This window comes from Hemitrygon akajei, chromosome 6, assembly GCF_048418815.1.
Source record: "Hemitrygon akajei chromosome 6, sHemAka1.3, whole genome shotgun sequence".
NCBI lineage: Eukaryota > Metazoa > Chordata > Chondrichthyes > Myliobatiformes > Dasyatidae > Hemitrygon > Hemitrygon akajei.
Genome location: NC_133129.1, coordinates 96257842 through 96277250, shown reverse-complemented (window position 1 = coordinate 96277250; position 19409 = coordinate 96257842).

Below are 19409 nucleotides of genomic sequence, written 5' to 3'. Positions count from 1 at the left end.
TAGTGGTATTTCACAGAGATCAGTATTGGGACCAGTTCTTTTCACATTAATGGTCTGAATGAGGGAAATTGAAAGCTTTGTGGCCAGCTTTGCAGATGATACAAAGATAGGTAGAGGGGCATGTACAGTGGCATGCAAAAGTTTGGGCATGGTCAGTACTTAGTAATACCCCCTTTGGCAAGTATCACAGCTTGTAAATGCTTTCTGTAGCCAGCTAAGAGTCTTTCAATTCTTGTTTGGGGGATTTTCACCCATTCTTCCTTGCAAAAGGCTTCTAGTTCTGTGAGATTCTTGGGCCGTCTTGCATGCACTGCTCCTTTGAGGTCTGTCCACAGATTTTCGATGATGTTTAGGTCGGGGGACTGTGAGGGCCAGGGCAATTCAGCTTGCACCTCTTGAGGTAGTCCATTGTGGATTTTGAGGTGTGTTTAGGATCATTATCCTGTTGTAGAAGCCATCCTCTTTTCATCCAGAATTTGCTGGTATTTAATTAATTCTTCCCTCTACCAGTGAAATTTTCTCCATGCCACTGGCTCCAACACAAGCCCAAAGCATAATCGATCCACCCCCGTGCATAACAGTTGGGGAGGTGATCTTTTCATGAAATTCTGCACTCTTGTTTCTCCCGACATACCTTTGCTCATTGTGGCCAAAAAGTTCTATTTTTAACTTAATCAGTCCACAGGACTTGTTTCCAAAATGCATCAGGCTTGTTTAGATGTTCCTTTGCAAACTTCTGACGTTGAATTTTGTGGTGAGGATGCAGGAAAGGTTTTCTTCTGATGACTCTTCCATGAAGGTCATATTTGTGCAGGTGTCGCTGCACAGTAGAACAGTGCACCACCACTCCAGAGTCTACTAAATCTTCCTGAAGGTCTTTTGCAGTCAAACGGGGGTTTTGATTTTCCTTTCTAGCAATCCTACGAGCAGTTCTCTCAGAAAGTTTTCTTGGTCTTCCAAATCTCAACTTGACCTCCACCGTTCCTGTTAATTGTCATTTCTTAGTTACATTACAAACTGAGGAAACGGTTACCTGAAAACACTTTGCTATCTTCTTATAGCCTTCTCCTGCTTTGTGGGCATCATTAATTTTAATTCTTAGAGTGCTAGGCAGCTGCTTAGAGGAGCCCATGACTGCTGATTGTCGGGACAAGGTTTGAGGAGTCAGGGCATTTATAAAGCTTTGAAATTTGCATATCCTGGCCTTTCCTAACGACGACTGTGAACAAGCCATAGCCCTAACAAGCTAATTAAGGTCTGAGACCTTGTTAAAAGTTATCTGAGAGCTCAAATCTCTTGGGGTGCCCAAACTTTTGCATGGTGCTCCTTTTTTTCCACTCTAAAATTGTACAAAACAAAAATAATACACTAATCTTGCTTAAAATGTTGAAAAGAATGTTTCATCTTTAACTTTATGACTTTTGGAGATCAGTTCATCTTCTACTCACTTAACTATTCACAGTAACAGAAATTTTGACCGGAGTGCCCAAACTTTTGCATACCACTGTAGTGTTCAGGAAGCAGGGATTTGGCAGAAGGACTTGGACAGATTAGGAGACCGGGCAGAGAGGTGGCAGGTAGAATACATTGTTGGGAAATGTATGGTCATGCACTTTGGGAGAGTGATTAAAGGTGTATACTATTTTCTAAACAGGGAACAAAGGGACTTGGGAATCCTCATACAGGATTCCCTAAAGGTTAACTTGCAGGATGAGTTGGTGGTGAGGAAGGCAAATGCAATGTTAGCATTTATTTCAGAAGGACTAGTCTGTAAATGCAAGAATGTAATCCTGAGGCATGGTCAGACCATACTTGGAGTGTTGTGTGCAGTTTTGGGAAAAGATGAGTTGGCATTGGAGAGAGTCCAGAGGAAGGTCATGGGAATGATCCTGGGAATAAAAGGGCTGAGGCTCTGGGCGTGTACCCACTGAGTTTGGAAGAAGGAGGATGGATTTCATCTTCCCAAGAATGTGTGTGGGTGAGGGGCTGAATTGCGGAGGGGCAGCTAATAAAAATACTCCAAAGGTTTTGTAGGATTAAAGATTTACAGCAATACACAGAATGCTGGAGTCCTGTTGAAAGGTCTTGGGGTGAAACGTCGACTCGTTCTTCCCCTTCACAGATGTTGCCTGAGTTCCTCCAGGATTTTGTGTGTGTTGCCCTGGGTTTCCAGCGTCTGCAGAATCTCTTGTGTTAAAGATTGTACGTCACAGCGCACAGTGAAATGTGTGGTTTGTGAAAAATCAGATCAGCGAAGATTGTGCTGGGAGCAGCCACAAGTATTGGCTCGCAGAATGCTCGCTGCTCACTGGCCTGAACCACTGGAAGGCTGAGTGTTGGCCTTATACGGGTTTAGAAAATTGTGAGGGGCACATGTAGGGCAGGGGCAGTGTAGAGATAGAGTGCATAGGTTTAAAGCAAGTCGCTTTTATTGTCATTTCGACCATAGACTGCCGGTACAGTACACAGTAAAAATGAAACAACGTTCCTCCAGGACCCTGGTGCTACATGAAACAACACAAAACTACACTAGACTATGTGAGACAGCACAAGGCTACACTAGACTACATAAAACAACATAAAAACTGCTCTAGACCACAGACATGCACAGGACTACATAAAGTGCACAAAACAGTGCAGGGCAGTACAATAATTAATAAACAAGACAATAGGCACAGTAGAAGACACATTTCAATATAATAATAAAAGATGTAGATGTCAGTCCAGGCTGTGGGTATTGAGGAGTCTGATGGCTTGGGGGAAGAAACTGTTACATAGTCTGGTTGTGAGAGCCCGAATGCTTCGGAGCCTTTTCCCAGACGGCAGGAGGGAGAAGAGTTTGTGTGAGGGGTGCGTGGGGTCCTTCATAATGCTGTTTGCTTTGCGGATGCAGCGTGTAGTGTAAATGTCTAATGGTGGGAAGAGAGACCCCAATGATCTTCTCAGCTGACCTCACTATCCGCTGCAGATTCTTGCGATCCGAGATGGTGCAATTCCTGAACCAGGCAGATGTAGCTGCTCAGGATGCTCTCAATACAACCCCTGTAGAATGTGATGAGGATGGGGGGTGGGAGATGGACTTTCCTCAGCCTTCGCAGAAAGTAGAGATGCCGCTGGGCTTTCTTGGCTATGGAGCTGGTGTTGAGGGACCAGGTGAGATTCTCCACCAGGTAAACCCCAAGAAATTTGGTGTTCTTAACAATCTCAATGGAGGAGCCGTCAATGTTCAGTAGAGAGTGGTCGTTTCGTGCCCTCCTGAAGTCAACAACCATCTCTTTTGTTCACATTTAGAGACAAGTTGTTGGCTCTGCACCAGTCCTTTAGCCGCTGCACCTCCTCTCTGTAGCTGACTCATCGTTCTTGCTGATGAGACCCACTATGGTCGTGTCATCGGCGAACTTGATGATGTGGTTTGAGCTGTGTGTTGCAGCACAGTCGTGGGTCAGCAGAGTGAACAGCAGTGGACTGAGCACACAGCCCTGGGGGGCCCCGTGCTCAGTGTGATGGTGTTGGAGATGCTGCTCCCGATCCGGACTGACTGAGGTCTCCCAGTCAGGAAGTCTAGGATCCAGTTGCAGAGGGAGGTGTTCAGGTCCAGAGGTTTCAGCTTTCCAATCAGGTGCTGAGGAATGATTGTGTTGAACGCTGAACTGAAGCAAGATTCAAAGGGGGGCAAATTTTTCCACACAGAGGATGGTGGATATATGGTATGAGCTGCCAAAGGAAGTGGTAAAGGTGGATAAATTAGAACATTGAAAAGGAATTTAGACAGAGATATGGATTTAATACAAGCAAATTGGGTTAGCGTGAACGTAAAGTGGGTTGAAGGAGCTGTGCTATGATGTTATGTTCCACTAGGTGGCAGTGTTGGCTGTGTCAAAAGAGGAGAGCACAGCAGGTGGAATATAGACGATGGAAAATCCAAAGCAATAGAGGAACACTGCTGGAGGAATTCGGAAGTTCAGGTAGCGTCAATGGAACTGAATAAACTGTTGATGTTTCAGGCCGAGACCCTTCTTCAGGACTGAAAGAGAAAGGGGAGAAAGGTGGGGGGGGGGGGGAGAAGAATAGCTGGAAGGTGATAGGTGAAGCCAGGTGGGTGGGAAAGGAGAGAGGAGAGTGGACCATCGGAGAGAGGGAAGGAGGGGACATGTGGGGAGGTGATCAGCAGGTGAGAAAAGGTAATAGGCCAGAGGGGAATAGAAGAAGAGGGGAGGGGGACTGAATTTTTTTTTTACCTTGATATTCATGCTATCAGGTTGGAGGCTACCCAGGCGGAAAACCAGGTGTCACAGCAACATGCACAACACGCTGGAGGAACTCAGCAGGTCAGGCAGCATCCATGGAAACGAGCAGCCAACGTTTCGGGCTGAGACCCTTCGTCAGGAATACAAGGTGTTGTTTCTCCACCCTGAAGATGGCTTCATCTTGACACAAGAGAAGGCCCTGGACTGACATGTCGGTACAGGAATGGGAATTAAAATGTTTGGCCGCCAGGAAGTTCTGCTTTTGGCAGATCGTGCAGAGGTGTTCGACGAAGCACCCACCCCCCTGCACTATTTTACAAAAGGTCTCACCAATGTAGAGGAGGAGCACTGGACACAATAGACGACCCCAGCAGAGTCGTAGGTGAAGTGAAAGGACTGTTTGGGGCCCTGAGCGGAGGTGAATGGGCAGGTGTAGCACTTTGCCCACTTGCAGGAATAAGTGTCGGGAGTAAGGGGATCACGGGCGGAGCAATCCCTGCGGAGAGCGGGATGGGGGAGGGAATGGTGTAGAAAGGGGATACAGTGTAGAAGAACGCAAGACACCCACTGAGAAGTATTCTGTAGTGAGTGAGCAATGAGCTTTCAATGTAGATTAATGTACAGGTCCCGCAAGCAACTGGGAAGGTGATAGTGACCCGTTGGTCTTCAATGGAGAAGATTTGAGCGTAGGAGACAGCTTACATTAAACCCAGTGAAACCACAGCGTGGTCAGGTTTGGCCTTGCTATCCAAAGACACCAAACTCCACTTTGGTTGTCCGAGAATGAAGTTGTGGAGCACAGGCCCAGTCTGCATAGAGTTTAGAATCTTGAGATCATCCTGTTGAATCCTTTATGGCATTTTATATCTGTCACTGTTCAGATAGAGGGATGTCCCCCACCCCAACTTGAAATAGAGGTTGAGGCTGTTCGGGGCACAGAAACTGGTCCTTTAACCCACCCTACCCATGCCAACCAACAGTCCAGTAACAATGACAACATTTGGCCCATATCCCCAAACCTTTCCTCTCCAAGTATTCATTTTAAACGTTAATGTACCTGCCCCAACCACTTCCTCTGGCAGCTCGTTCTGTATACTCAACACCCTCTGGGTGAAGAAGTTGCCTCTCAGGTTCATACTAAATCTCTGCCTTCTCACCTTAAACCTGTGCCCTGTAGTTCTTGATTTTCCCAGCCTTGTGGGGGGGGGGGGGAAATACTGTGTGCACTCACCTGGTCTGTGTGCTTTTTATACACCTCTAGTAGATCGATGAGGTCTGTGAAACCTCTCATTTCCTACACTCCAAGGAATTACATCCCTGCCTGTCCATTTTTTCCCTCAAATCCTAGCCACAGCCTCCTAAATAATTTCTGCACTCCGTCCAGATAGGTGGAGGGGCACATCAGTGTACGAGTCTCCAGCAGGGCTTTGACTAATTAGGAGAATGGGCAAAGAAGTGGCAGATGGAATACGATGTCAGGAAGTCGTGTTCATGCTCTTTCTTTAGAAGGAATAGAGGCAAAATAGTCTATTTTCCAAACTGGGAGCCTCCCAGGTGCCATGATCCGGGTTATCTCGGATCGAGTCCTCAGCATTATTAAGTGGGAGGCTGAACAGTCAGAAATCGTGATCCACGTAGGTACCAATGACAGGGGTAGGATGAGTGACAAGGTTCTGCATTGGGAGTTTAGGGAGTTAGGTGTTAAGTTCAAGGGCAGGACTTCCAGGGTTGTGATCACACACTAGTGAGGTCAGAACTAGGAAGGTTATACAGTTTAATATGTTGCCAACGAGTTGGTGTAGGAGAGGGCATAAGATTTTTGGATCACTGGGCTCTCTTCCAGGGGAGGTGGGACCTGTACAGATGGGCCGGTTTGTACTTGAACTGGAGGGGGATTAATATCCTAGCAGGAAGGTTTGTTAATGCTGCAGGGTGGGGTTTAAACTAGAGTTGCAGGGGGTTGGGAACAGGTAGTGGAGGGGCTCTGGAGGCAGATGTTTGTAAGACCTCAAACAAAGTTAGGAATCAAAAGGTGTGACTAATATCCTGAGCTGTGTATATCTCAATGCAAGAAGTATCTCAGGTGATAGTGCTGAGGATGTTAGCTGGTTTACAGACAGAGGCAATGTGTGGTGAGGAGAGGGTACGATTGCAGTCAACAGGATGAGTTGTAACATAAAAGGTGGAAAAAATTGAAAAGGGTGAATACAGGGCTGAAGGTGTTATATCTGAATGCACACTGTAGACAGAGTAAGGTAGATGAACTTGAAGCACAGTTGTAGATTGGCAGGTATGATATTGTAGGCATCACTGAATCATGGTTAAAAGAAGATTATGGCTGGGAGCTTAATGTCCAAGGATACACAATGTATCAAAAGGACAGGCAGGAAGGCAGAGTGGGTGGTGTTGCTGTGTTGGTAAAAGATGAAATCAAATCATTGGAAAGAGGTGACATGGGGTCAGAAGGCATGTGGACAGAGCTAAGGAACTGCAAGGGTAAGAAAAGACCCTGATGGGAGTTGTATACAGACCCCCAAACAGTAGTAAGGATGTGACCTACAAATTATAATGCGAGATGGAAAATGCATGTCAAAAGGGGAATGTAACAATAGTCACGGGGGACTTCAAAATGTAAGTAGATTGGGAAAGTCAGGTTGGTGCTGGATTCCAGGAGAGGGACTTTCTAGAGCAGTTCATGGTTGAGCCCTCTAGAGGATCAGCTATTCTGGATTGGGTGTTGTGCAGTGAACCAGAATTAGTTAGAGAGCTTAAGGTTAAATAAGTTACTTTAAGAGCAAATGATTGTAGTATGATCGAAGTCACCATGAAACTTTGGGAGAAGCTAAAGTCAGATGTATCGGTATTACAGCGGAGTAAAGGGAATTACAGAGGAATGAGAAAGGAGTTGGCCAGAATTGACTGGTAAAGAACACTGGCAGGGATGACAGCAGAGCAGCAATGGCTGGAATTTCTGGAAGCAATTCAGGAGGCACAGGATATATACATCCCAAAGAGGAAGAAGTACTCTAAAGGCAAGGTGGCACAACCGTGGCTAACAAGAGAAGTCAAAGCCAACATAAAAGTAAGAAAGTGGGAAATTAGAAGATTGGAAAGCTTTTAAAAACCAACAGAAGCCAACCAAAAATGTTATTAAGAAGGTAAAGATAGAATTTGAAAGTAAGCTAGCCAATCATATTAAATAAATTACCAAAACTTTCTTCGGTTACACAAAGTGTAAAAGAAGCAAGAGTGGATATCGGTCAGCTGGAAATCGATGCTGGAGGGGTAGTAATGGGGGACAATAAAATGGCAGATGAAGTGAATAAGTATTTTGCATCAGTCTTCATAGTGGAAGACTAGTACTATGGTGGAAGTTCCAGGTGTTGGGGTCACAAAGTTTGTGAAGTTGTCATAACTAGAGAGAAGGTTCTTGGGAAACTGAAAGGTCTGAAGGTAGATAAGTCACCTGGACCAGATGGTGTATATCCCAGAGCTCTGAAAGAGGTGGCTGAAGAGATTGTGGAGGCATTAGTAATGAAATCTCTAGATTTCTGGAATGGTTCCAGGAAGCTAGAAAATTTCAAATGTCACCCCACTCTTGAAGGGAGTGAGGCAGAAGAAAGGAAACTATAGACCAATTAGTCTGACCTCAGTGGTTGGAAAGATCTTGCTTGGAGTCAATTATTAAAGATGAAGTCTCAGGGTACTTGAAGGCTCATGATAAAATAGGTCATAGTCAGCATGGTTTCCACAAGGGAATTCCTGTTGGAATTCTTTGAAGAAATAACAAGCAGGATAGGCAAAGGAGAATCGTTTGATGAATACTTGGATTTTCAGAAGGCCTTTGACAAGGAGCCTTATATGAGGCTGCTTAACAAGGTATGAGCCCATGGTATTACAGGAAAGACTCTACCATGGATAGGCAGTGGCTGATTGGCAGGAGACAAGGAGTGGGAATAAAGGGAGCCTTTTCTGGCTGGCTGTTGGTGACTAGTGGTGTTCCACAGGGGTCTGTGTTGGGACTGATTCTTTCCACATTATATTTCAATGATTTGGATGATGGAATTGATGACTTTTTTGCAAAGTTTGCTTTTGATACGAAGTTAGGTAGAGGAGCAGGTGGTTTTGAGAAATTAGCAAGGCTACAGAAGGACTTAGACAGACTGGAAAAATGTGCAAATAAATGGCAGATGGGATACAGTGTTGGGAAATGTATGGTTATACAATTAGGTAGAAGAAATGTAAGTGTTGACTATTTGCTAAATGGACAGAAAATACAAAAAAAACCTGATGTGCAAAGTCCTAGTGCAGGATTCCCTAAAGGTTAATTTGCAGGCTGAGTCAGTGGTGAGGAAGACAAATGCAATGTTAACGTTCATTTCAAGAGGACTAGAATAGAGAAGCAAGGATGTGATGTTGAAACTTTATAAAGCACTGGTGAGGCCTCACTTGGAGTGTTGTGAGCAGTTTTGGGCCCCTTATCTTAGAAAGGATGTGCTGAAACTGGAGAGGGTTCAAAGGAGTTCACGAAAATGATCCCAGGATTGAATGGTTTGTCATGTGAAGAGTGTTTCATGGCTCTGGGCCTGTATTCACTGGAACTCAGAAGGATGAGGGGTAACCTCCTTGAAAACTATCAAACCTATCACCTTGATAAAGTGGATATGAGAGGATGTTGCCTCTGGTTGGAGAATTTAAGACCAGAATAGAGAGGCATCCTTTTAGAACGGAAATGAGGAGGAATTTATATAGCCAGAGAGTGGTGAATCTGTGGAGGCCAAGTCTTCATGTATATTTAAGGCAGAGGTTGAAATATTCTGAGCAGAAAAGCAAATTGTGCAGAGGATACAGAGAGTCTGCAGAGGGATATAGATAGGTTAAGTGAGTGGGCCAAGGTCTGGCAGATGGAATACTATGTTGGTATATGCGAGATCATCCACTTTGGAAGGAAAAATGGAAGAGCAGATTATTATTTAAATGGTGAAAGATTGCAGCTTGCTGCTGTGCAGAGGGACTTGGGAGTGCTTGTGCATGAATTGCAAAAAGTTGGCTTGCAGGTACAACAGGTTATCAAGAAGGCAAATTGAATGTTGGCCTTCATTGCTAGAGGGATTGAATTCAAGAGCAGGGAAGTCATGCTGCAACTATACAGGGTACTGTGTGCACTTCTGGTCTCCATACTTGAGGAAGGATGGACTGGCTTTGGAGGCGGTGCAGAGGAGGTTCACCAGGTTGATTCCAGGGATGAAGGGGTTAAACTATGAAGAGAGATTGAGTCATCTGGCACTATACTCTCTGGAGTTGAGAAGAATGAGAGGGGATCTTATAGAAACATACAAAATTTTGAAAGGGATAGATAAGATAGAAGTAGGAAAGTTGTTTCTATTGGTAGGTGAGGCTAGAACTAGGGAACACTGCCTCAAGCTTCAGGGGTGAAGATTTAGGATGGAGATGAGGAGAAACTGTTTTTCCCAGAGAGTGGTGAATCTGTGGAATTCTCTGCCCAGGGAAGCAGTTGAGGCTTCTTCACTAAATATATTTAAGATACAGTTAGATAGGTTTTTACATAGTAGGGGCATTAAGGATTATGGAGAAAAGGCAGGTAGATAGAGCTGAGTTTACAGACAGATCAGACATGATCTTACTGAATGGTGGGGCAGGCTCGATGGGCCGGATGGCCTAATACTGCTCCTATTTCTTATGTTCTTGATTGATTAGCACATGAGGGATTTGGGGAGAGAGGAAGGCAGGAGACTGGGGCTGAGAGGAAGATTGGATCAGCCATGATGAAATGATGGAGCAGACTTGATGGGCCAAATGGCCTAATTCTGCTCCTATGTCTTCTGGTCTTATCTAAGATTGGGTATGCTGACAATGGAGAGGGTCCAGAGGAGGTTCACAACAATGATCCTGGGAATGGAAGGGTTAATGTACGAGGAGGGTTTGCTGGCTCTGGGCCTGTATTCTCTGGAGTTTAGAGGAATGAGGAAGCATTTCATTGCCCCCATGGTATGTGGGTGAGGGGCTTAATCGGGGAGGGTTAGTTAATTAAAAAAACTCCAAAGGTTTGTAGGATTGAAGATTTAAAGCAACACACAGAACGCTGGAACGCTGAGGAAGGAACACGCACAAAATGCTGGAGGACCTCAGCAGGTCAGGCTGCATCCATGGAAAGGAGTTTCAGGCCGAGAGGGACTGCGGAAAAAAAAGATGAGAAGTCAGAATGAGAAGGTGCGGGGGTGGGGGGTGGAGGGTAGATGAAGTTCAAGGTGATAGGTGAAGCCTGGAGAGGGAGAGGGGGTGAAACAAAGATCTGGGAAGTTGGTTGGTGAAAGAGATACAGGGCTGGAGAAGGGGGACTCTGATAGGAGAGGACAGAAGCCCATGGAAGGAGGAGGAGCACTAGAGGGAGGTGATGGGCAGGTAAGGAGATGAGGTGAAAAGGGAAGCAAATGGGGAGTGGAGACAGGGGGAGGGTGGTGTGGTGCAAGTACTGGACGTTGGAGAAACCAATGTTCAAGGCATCAGGTTGGAGGCTACCCAGACTGAATACAGAGTGCTCTTTTAACCCGAGTGTGTTCTCATCGTGGCAGTAGAGGAGGCCATGGAACTGCATGTTGCTGGATACTTCCTGACCTGCTGAATCCCTCCAGCGTTTTGTGTGTGTTGCTCTGGATTTCCAGCAGCTGAAGATTCTCTTCTGTTAAGGATTGAGCTAAAGGGGGTTTGGAGGGCAAAGTTTTCCACACAGAGGGTTGTGGGTATATGGACTGAGCTGCCAGAGGAAGTGGTAGATCTGGGTACACATGGATTAACGTCATAGTTAGCGTTGGCTGAAGGGCTTGTTCCTATGCTGTGGATCTCCTCGGTAACTTTTGGTTCCCTGGCCCTGACCCTCTCATTTTCACCAGGGATGCCCAGTCCCTATACACTTCTACCCCCAATCAAGAAGGCCTTCAAGCTCTCCGTTTCTTTCTCAATAAAAAACCCAACCATCACCCTCCTCCATTTGCCAGTACAAATTTTCCTTTGGTTCCTCCCACTTTCTCCAGATCCGAGAGGTAGCCTCGGGCACTCGTGTGGGTCCCGGATACGTCTACCTCTTTGTAGAGCAGTTCATGTTCCAAGCTTTTCTTGATAATGCTCCGCAACTCTTCCTCCACTACACTGACGACTGCATTGGCGCTGCTTCACGCAATTTCATCAATAGACAATAGACAATAGGTGCAGAAGTAGACCATTTGGCCCTTCGAGCCTGCACCACCATTCTGAGATCATGGCTGATCATCTACTATCAATACCCGGTTCCTGCCTTGTCCCCATATCCCTTGATTCCCCTATCCATAAGATACCTATCTAGCTCCTTCTTGAAAGCATCCAGAGAATTGGCCTCCACTACCTTCCGAGGCAGTGCATTCCACACCCCCACAACTCTCTGGGAGAAGAAGTTTTTCCTTAACTCTGTCCTAAATGACCTACCCCTTATTCTCAAACCATGCCCTCTGGTACTGGACTCTCCCAGCATCTGGAACATATTTCCTGCCTCTATCTTGTCCAATCCCTTAATAATCTTACATGTTGCAATCAGATCCCCTCTCAATCTCCTTAATTCCAGTGTGTACAAGCCCAGTCTCTCTAACCTCTCTGTGTAAGACAGTCCGGACATCCCAGGAATTAACCTAGTGAATCTACGCTGCACTTCTTCTATAGCCAGGATGTCCTTCCTTAACCCTGGAGACCAAAACTGTACACAATACTCCAGGTGTGGTCTCACCAGGGCCCTGTACAAATGCAAAAGGATTTCCTTGCTCTTGTACTCAATTCCCTTTGTAATAAAGGCCAACATTCCATTAGCCTTCTTCACTGCCTGCTGCACTTGCTCATTCACCTTCAGTGACTGATGAACAAGGACTCCTAGATCTCTTTGTATTTCTCCCTTACCTAACTCTACACCATTCAGATAATAATCTGCCTTCCTGTTCTTATTCCCAAAGTGGATAACCTCACACTTATTCACATTAAACGTCATCTGCCCACTCACTCAGCCTATCCAAGTCACCCTGAATTCTCCTAACATCCTCATCACATGTCACACTGCCACCCAGCTTAGTATCATCAGCAAACTTGCTGATGTTATTCTCAATGCCTTCATCTAAATCGTTGATGTAAATTGTAAACAGCTGTGGTCCCAATACCGAGCCCTGTGGCACCCCACTAAGTCACCACCTGCCATTCCGAGAAACACCCATTTACCGTTACCCTTTGCTTTCTATCTGCCAACCAGTTTTCTATTCATGTCAATATCTTCCCCCCCCCCCCCAATGCCATGAGCTCTGATTTTACCCACTAATCTCCTATGTGGGACCTTATCAAATGCCTTCTGAAAATCGAGGTACACTACATCCACTGGATCTCCCCCGTCTAACTTCCTGGTTACATCCTCGAAAAACTCCAATAGATTGGTCAAGCATGATTTGCCCTTGGTAAATCCATGCTGGCTTGGCCCAATCCTATCACTGCTATCTAGATATGCCATTATTTCATCCTTAATAATGGACTCTAGCATCTTTCCCACCACCGATGTCAGGCTGACAGGTTGATAGTTCTCTGTTTTCGCCCTCCCTCCTTTCTTAAAAAGTGGGATAACATTAGCCATTCTTCAATCCTCAGGAACTGATCCTGAATCTAAGGAACGTTGGAAAATGATTACCAATGCATCTGCAATTTCCAGGGCCACCTCCTTTAGTACCCTAGGATGCAGACCATCTGGACCTGGGGATTTGTCAGCCTTCAGTCCCATCAGTCTACTCATCACCGTTTCCTTCCTAATGTCAATCTGTTTCATTTCCTCTGTTACCCTATGTCCTTGACCCATCCATACATCTGGGAGATTGCTTGTGTCTTCCCTAGTGAAGACAGATCTAAAGTACTTATTAAATTCTTCTGCCATTTCTCTGTTTCCCATAACAATTTCACCCAATTCATTCTTTAAGGGCCCAACATTGTTCTTAACTATCTTCTTTCTCTTCACATACCTAAAAAAGCTTTTGCTATCCTCCTTTATATTCCTGGCTAGCTTGCGTTCGTGCCTAATTTTTTCTCCCCGTATTGCCTTTTTAGTTAAGTTCTGTTGTTCCTTAAAAATTTCCCAATCATCTGTCCTCCCACTCTCCTTAGCTCTGTCATACTTCCTTTTTTTTAATGCTATGCAATCTCTGACTTCCTTTGTCAACCACTGTGGCCTCTTTCCTCCCTTTGAATCCTTCCTTCTCTGGGGGATGAACTGATTTTGCACCTTGTGCATTATTCCCAAGAATACCTGCCATTGCTGTTCCATTGTCTTTTCTGCTAGGCTATCTGTCCATTTAACTTTGGCCAGCTCCTCCCTCATGGTTCCATAGTCTCCTTTGTTCAACTGCAACACTGATAACCTCTGAGCTGCCCTTATCCTTCTCAAATTGCAGTTAAAAACTTACCATATTATGGTCACTACCTCCTAATGGCTCCTTTACTTCAAGATCGCTTATCAAATCCTGTTCATTACACAAGACTAAATCCAGAATAGTCTTGTCCCTGGTTGGCTCTCGTACAAGCTGTTCCAAGAATGCATCCTGTAGGCACTCTACAAACTCCTTATTCTGGGGTCCAGCACCAACCTGATTCTCCCAGTTCACCTGCAAGTTGAAATCCCCCATAACTACTGTGACATTACCTTTGCCACATGCCAATGTTAACTCCCTATTCAACTTGCACCCAATATCCATGCTACTGTTTGGTGGCCTGTAGACAACACCAATTAAGGTCTTTTTGCCCTTACTGTTCCTCAGTTCTATCCACACAGACTCTACTTCTCCTGATCCTATGTCCCCCCTTGCACAGGACTGAATCTCATTCCTCACCAACAGGGCCACCCCACCCCCTCTGCCCACATTTCTGTCCCTACAATAGCACGTATACCCTTGTACATTCATTTCCCAGGTCTGATCTCCCTGCAGCCATGTCTCCGTTATCCCAACAACATCATAGTTACCCATTCGCACCTGAGCTTCAAGCTCATCTGCCTTATTTCTGACACTTCGTGCATTCAGATATAGAATTTTTAGCCCATTTCTCCTCTCTCTGTTTAAATTGCTGCCTATTGTGCTTAACCCAGCTCCCCGAACTCCTATCGGGCTATACGCCCCTTGAATTTTGTTGTCCTTCCTAAATTTACTTATTCTTTCTGCACATTTAACTCCATGTTCCATCAGACCATCCCTCTGTACACGTGTCCTCCTGATCACTTGTTCCGCCTCACCTTTCTCTGCTACACACTTAATATTCCAGAACCGTGTAGTCCCTACCTGTCCTTTATTCTTCATCTCGCTATCCTCTCTCACATTCTGGATCCCTGCTCCCTGCAAATTTAGTTTAACCCCCCCCCCCCCCGAGAAGCACTAGCAAACTTTCCTGCAAGAATGTTAGTACCGCTCCAGTTCAGGTGTAAACTATCCCGTCAGAACAGATCCCACCTTCCCTGGAACAAAGCCCAATTATCTAAAAACCTGAAGCCCTCCCTCCTGCACCATCCTCTCAGCCATGTATTAATCTGTATAATCTTTCTGTTTCTTGCCTCACTCACACGTGGCACAGGTAGCAATCCTGAGATTGTTACCCTGGAGGTCCTGCCCTTCAGCTTCGCACCTAACTCCCTGAACTCACTACGCAAGACCCCCTCACTCATCCTACCCACGTTGTTGGTCCCTACATGGACCACAACATCTGGGTTCTTGCCCTCCCTCTCGAGAATAACCTGCACCCGATCTGAGATGTCCTGGACCCCGGCACCAGGGAAGCAACATACCATCCGAGACTCCCGATCTTCCCCACAAAATCTCCTATCCGACCCCCTGATTATAGAATCCCTTATCACTACCGTTCTCTTCTCTTCCCCTTCCTAGTCAAGGGTCCAACCTCAGTGCCAGAGACAGGACCACTGCAACTTGTTCCTGGTAGGTCATCCCCACCAACAGTATCCAAACCGGTATACTTATTGTTGATGGGAACGGCCACAGGGGTGCTCTGCTCTCTCCGTCTGCTCCCCCGCCTCTCTTGACTGTCACCCATTTGCCTACCTCCTGTCTTTTCGGTGTGACTACTTTCCCTCTAATTTCCATTCTCGATATCTCTGGAGAAAAGCTGTCGACCAACATCTTCACAAACCTACCCATTCCCACGGTTATCTTGACTATACCACTTTCCACCCTGTCCTCTGTTTAAAAAAAAGTGCTGCTGTATTCCCCTTTCTCAGTTCCTTCGCTCCGCCGTAGCCGTTTCAGTAATGTGTCTTTCCATTCCAGGACGTCAGAGATAACCCTTCTTTCATATGGAATCTTCTATTGATGCTGCCCCAGCCGCGTCTCCTCTACTTCCCGAAGATCAGTTCTCACTCCAGCTTCCCGCCGCTGTAATAGTGACGGATTTCCTCTTGTCCTTACCTACCACCCCATGAGCTTCTGCGTCCAACACACCATCCTCCGCCAAGGGATCCCACCACTAAACTCATCTTTCCGCAGGAAAATATGGACTGCCAGATGGAGAAGGGGGTCTAGTTGGGTCATTTATTGAAAAAGAACCGGAGTGGTTTAAAGCCTTCTTGATGGCGGATAGAAATGCAGAGGGACTGGCCACACCACCCTCCGCTTTCCGCGGAGATCGATCTCTCCGTGCTTCCCTTGTCTGTTTGACCCTCACCACTAACCTCCATCTCGGCACAGATTCATGCAAGCAGCCTCCTCCCTCACCTCTGTTCAGGGCCCCAAACAATCTTTCCAGGTGGGGCAGCACTTCACCTGCAAATCTGATAGGGTCATCTGTTGTGTCCCGATTCGGCCTCCTCTACATTGGTCACATCCATCGTAAATTGTGATGAGGATGTTAGGAGAATTCAGGGTGACTTGGGTAGGCTGGGTGAGTGGGCAGATACTTGGCAGATGACGTTTAATGTGAATAAGTGTGAGGTTATCCACTTTGGGAGTAAGAACAGGAAGGCAGATTATTATCTGAATGGTGTAGAGTTGGGCAAGGGAGTAATACAAAGAGATCTCGGAGTCCTTGTTCATCAGTCACTGAAGGTGAATGAGCAAGTGCAGCAGGCAGTGAAGAAGGCTAATGGAATGTTGGCCTTTATTACAAAGGGAATTGAGTACAAGAGCAAGGAAATCCTCTTGCATTTGTACAGCGCCCTGGTGAGACCACACCTGGAGTATTGTGTACAGTTTTGGTCTCCAGGGTTAAGGAAGGACATCCTGGCTGTAGAGGAAGTGCAGCGTAGATTCACGAGGTTAATTCCTGGGATGTCTGGACTGTCTTACGCAGAGAGGTTAGAGAGACTGGGCTTGTACATGCTGGAATTAAGGAGATTGAGAGGGGATCTGATTGCAACATATAAGATTATTAAGGGATTGGACAAGATAGAGGCAGAAAATATGTTCCAGATGCTGGGAGAGTCCAGTACCAGAGGGCATGGTTTGAGAATAAGGGGTAGGTCATTTAGGACAGAGTTAAGGAAAAACTTCTTCTCCCAGAGAGTTGTGGGGGTCTGGAATGCACTGCCTCGGAAGGTAGTGGAGGCCAATTCTCTGGATGCTTTCAAGAAGGAGCTAGATAGGTATCTTATGGATAGGGGAATCAAGGGATATGGGGACAAGGCAGGAACCGGGTATTGATCGGCCATGATCTCAAAATGGCGGTGCAGGCTCGAAGGGCCGAATGGTCTACTTCTGCACCTATTGTCTATTGTATATAAATTGGGCGAACCGCTTCATCGGTCAAAAGCGGACCAAGATCCAAACATTTAAATTCCGATTCCCATTCCCGTTCCAACATGTCAGTCATGGCCACCTCTTGTGCCTCGATGTGGCCACCCCAGGGTGGTGGAACAGCACCTTATATTCCGTGTGGGTAGCCTCCAACCTGATGGCATGAATATCAATTTCTCTTTCCAGTAAACACCCCCCCCCACCCTCCTCCTATGCTGGGCTCTTCTCTTTTGCCTATCACCTCCTCTTGGGTCCTGTCCTCCCTCTCTCTCCTCTCCTATCAGATTCCTTCCGTTCCAGCTCTTTACCTTTCCTGCCTACCTAGCTTCACCCATCACCTTCTAGCTACCTCCCACCCCCCCCCAACCTTTTTATTCTGACATCTCCCTCTTCCTTATCAGTCCTGAGGAAGGGTCTCGGCCTGAAATGTCAACTGTTTGTTTATTTCCATAGATGTTTCTCCAGCTTTTTGAGTGTGTTGCAAAACAGTTGTGTACCACTAGGTGGCAGCGTTGGCTGAGTGAAGGTGGGGCAGAACACAACAGATGGAATGTGGTGTGGAGGAACGCGAGGATTCCCCTGAGCAGGTGAACTATTGTGTGTTGAATGAACAGTGGGCTCTCAGGGGAATACACCAGAATTTGGGAAGGAGATAGTGATGCGTTGGTCTTTAATGGAGAGGATTTGCACAGAGGAGTCGGCTTACAAGCGGTTTCTGCATTCTTTCCAGCTTAATGGCATCTTTCCTAGAGTGAGATGGTGGAAAGCTTTCGGACTCTTTTTCCTGTGAGAGCCCAGTCACTGAATAGGCCAAAATGAGTAGATTTTAATGCAGGAATAGTAAGCTAACTAGAACGTCACCACCATTATGAAACCGTGGTGTAGAAGGGAGGGTCCTCGTTGACTGCAGTGCTTTGGAGAACATTTAATGTACTGCGACAACCTCGCCTAGCAGAGTAAGGAAAATTCTGCGTCGCCCTGTAGCAGGAACGATGTGGAGAGGGTGCTGAAGAGGTTCACAGACTTCATCTGTCCCGACGCGGGGTCTCGGCCCGAAACGTTGGCTGCTCGTTTCCACGGATGCTGCCCGACCTGCTGAGTTCCTCCAGCATATTGTACGTGTTTGCTTTGACCCCAGCGTTTGCAGTGGGTTCACTAGGATGCTGCCTGGATTAGTTATAAGGGGAGAGGCTGAACAAACTCGGGGTGCTTGCTCTGGAGAGGCGGAGGCCGAGGGGAGACCTGATCGATAGTTATAACATTATGGGAGGCATTGCTGTAGACAGTCGGTATTCTTTCCCAGGGTCGATTTTTAAAAAAAAAATACATAGGGCATACATTTAAGGTGAGAAGGTGGGGAGCTCAAAGGTAATGTGCAAGGTAAGGTTTTTTTTTAAAAAAAATACTGACTGTATGGGTGCCGGGGTGGTGTGGAGGCAGATACAATGGAGATGTTTAAGAATTGGTCCAGTTAGGCACGAAACCGTGTCCGGATCGATTGCGAGAATGTAGCGAGTGCGCATGCGGCTGATCGATGGCGCGGTGAATCGATTGGGTCTCCTACGGGGTGGGAGGGGGCACTTTTTTGTGCGAATTTTCGAGTGCGCATGCGTTTCGTCTCAGCAGTTGCGGCTCCCACACAAAACATGAGAATTTCCCCATGGGGATGAATAAAGTATCTATCTATCTATCATCTATCTATGAGGGGGATAGATAGATAAGAGTAAATGGCTAGCAGTCTTTTTCCATTCAGGTTGGACGAGACTGGAACTTGAGGCCATGGATTAAGTGTGAAAGGTAAGATATTGAAGGGGAGCAGGAAGGAGCTTTTTCATGCATTGGAAATGCTGGATGCAGGTCCGATTGAAACATTTAGAAGTTTGGATAAGTACATGGATGGTGGGTGATGGGGTAGATACGTCTCTACCAAAGGAGGTGCAAGGCAATCATTTCCTCTGCTAGGCTGCAGGTCATCCTTGGGTAAGGTGTAGCCCCTGCTTACCCCCCCCCCCCCATCAGTGTTACGTGAATCCATGGGAGCAAGTGGTGGATGGTTGTTCGAGCACATCACAGGTCCTGGTTATGTGACCACTGACACCAGGCAGACAATCTGAAGAGTATTGATAATGGCTGGGGTGACCCACCTTGTAAAGCCACTGGCCAGATGGTGGCAATGGCAAACCACTTCTGTAGAAAAAGTTGGCAAGAACAATTTTGGTCAAACACCATGATCACCCATATTATACAACATGGCTCAAAATGAACGAACGGATATAGGAGAGGAGGTATGGGGGGGGGGGCATGACTGCTCAGGTGCAGGTCGAAAGAACCAGGCAGTATAACTGTTTGGCACGGACTAGAT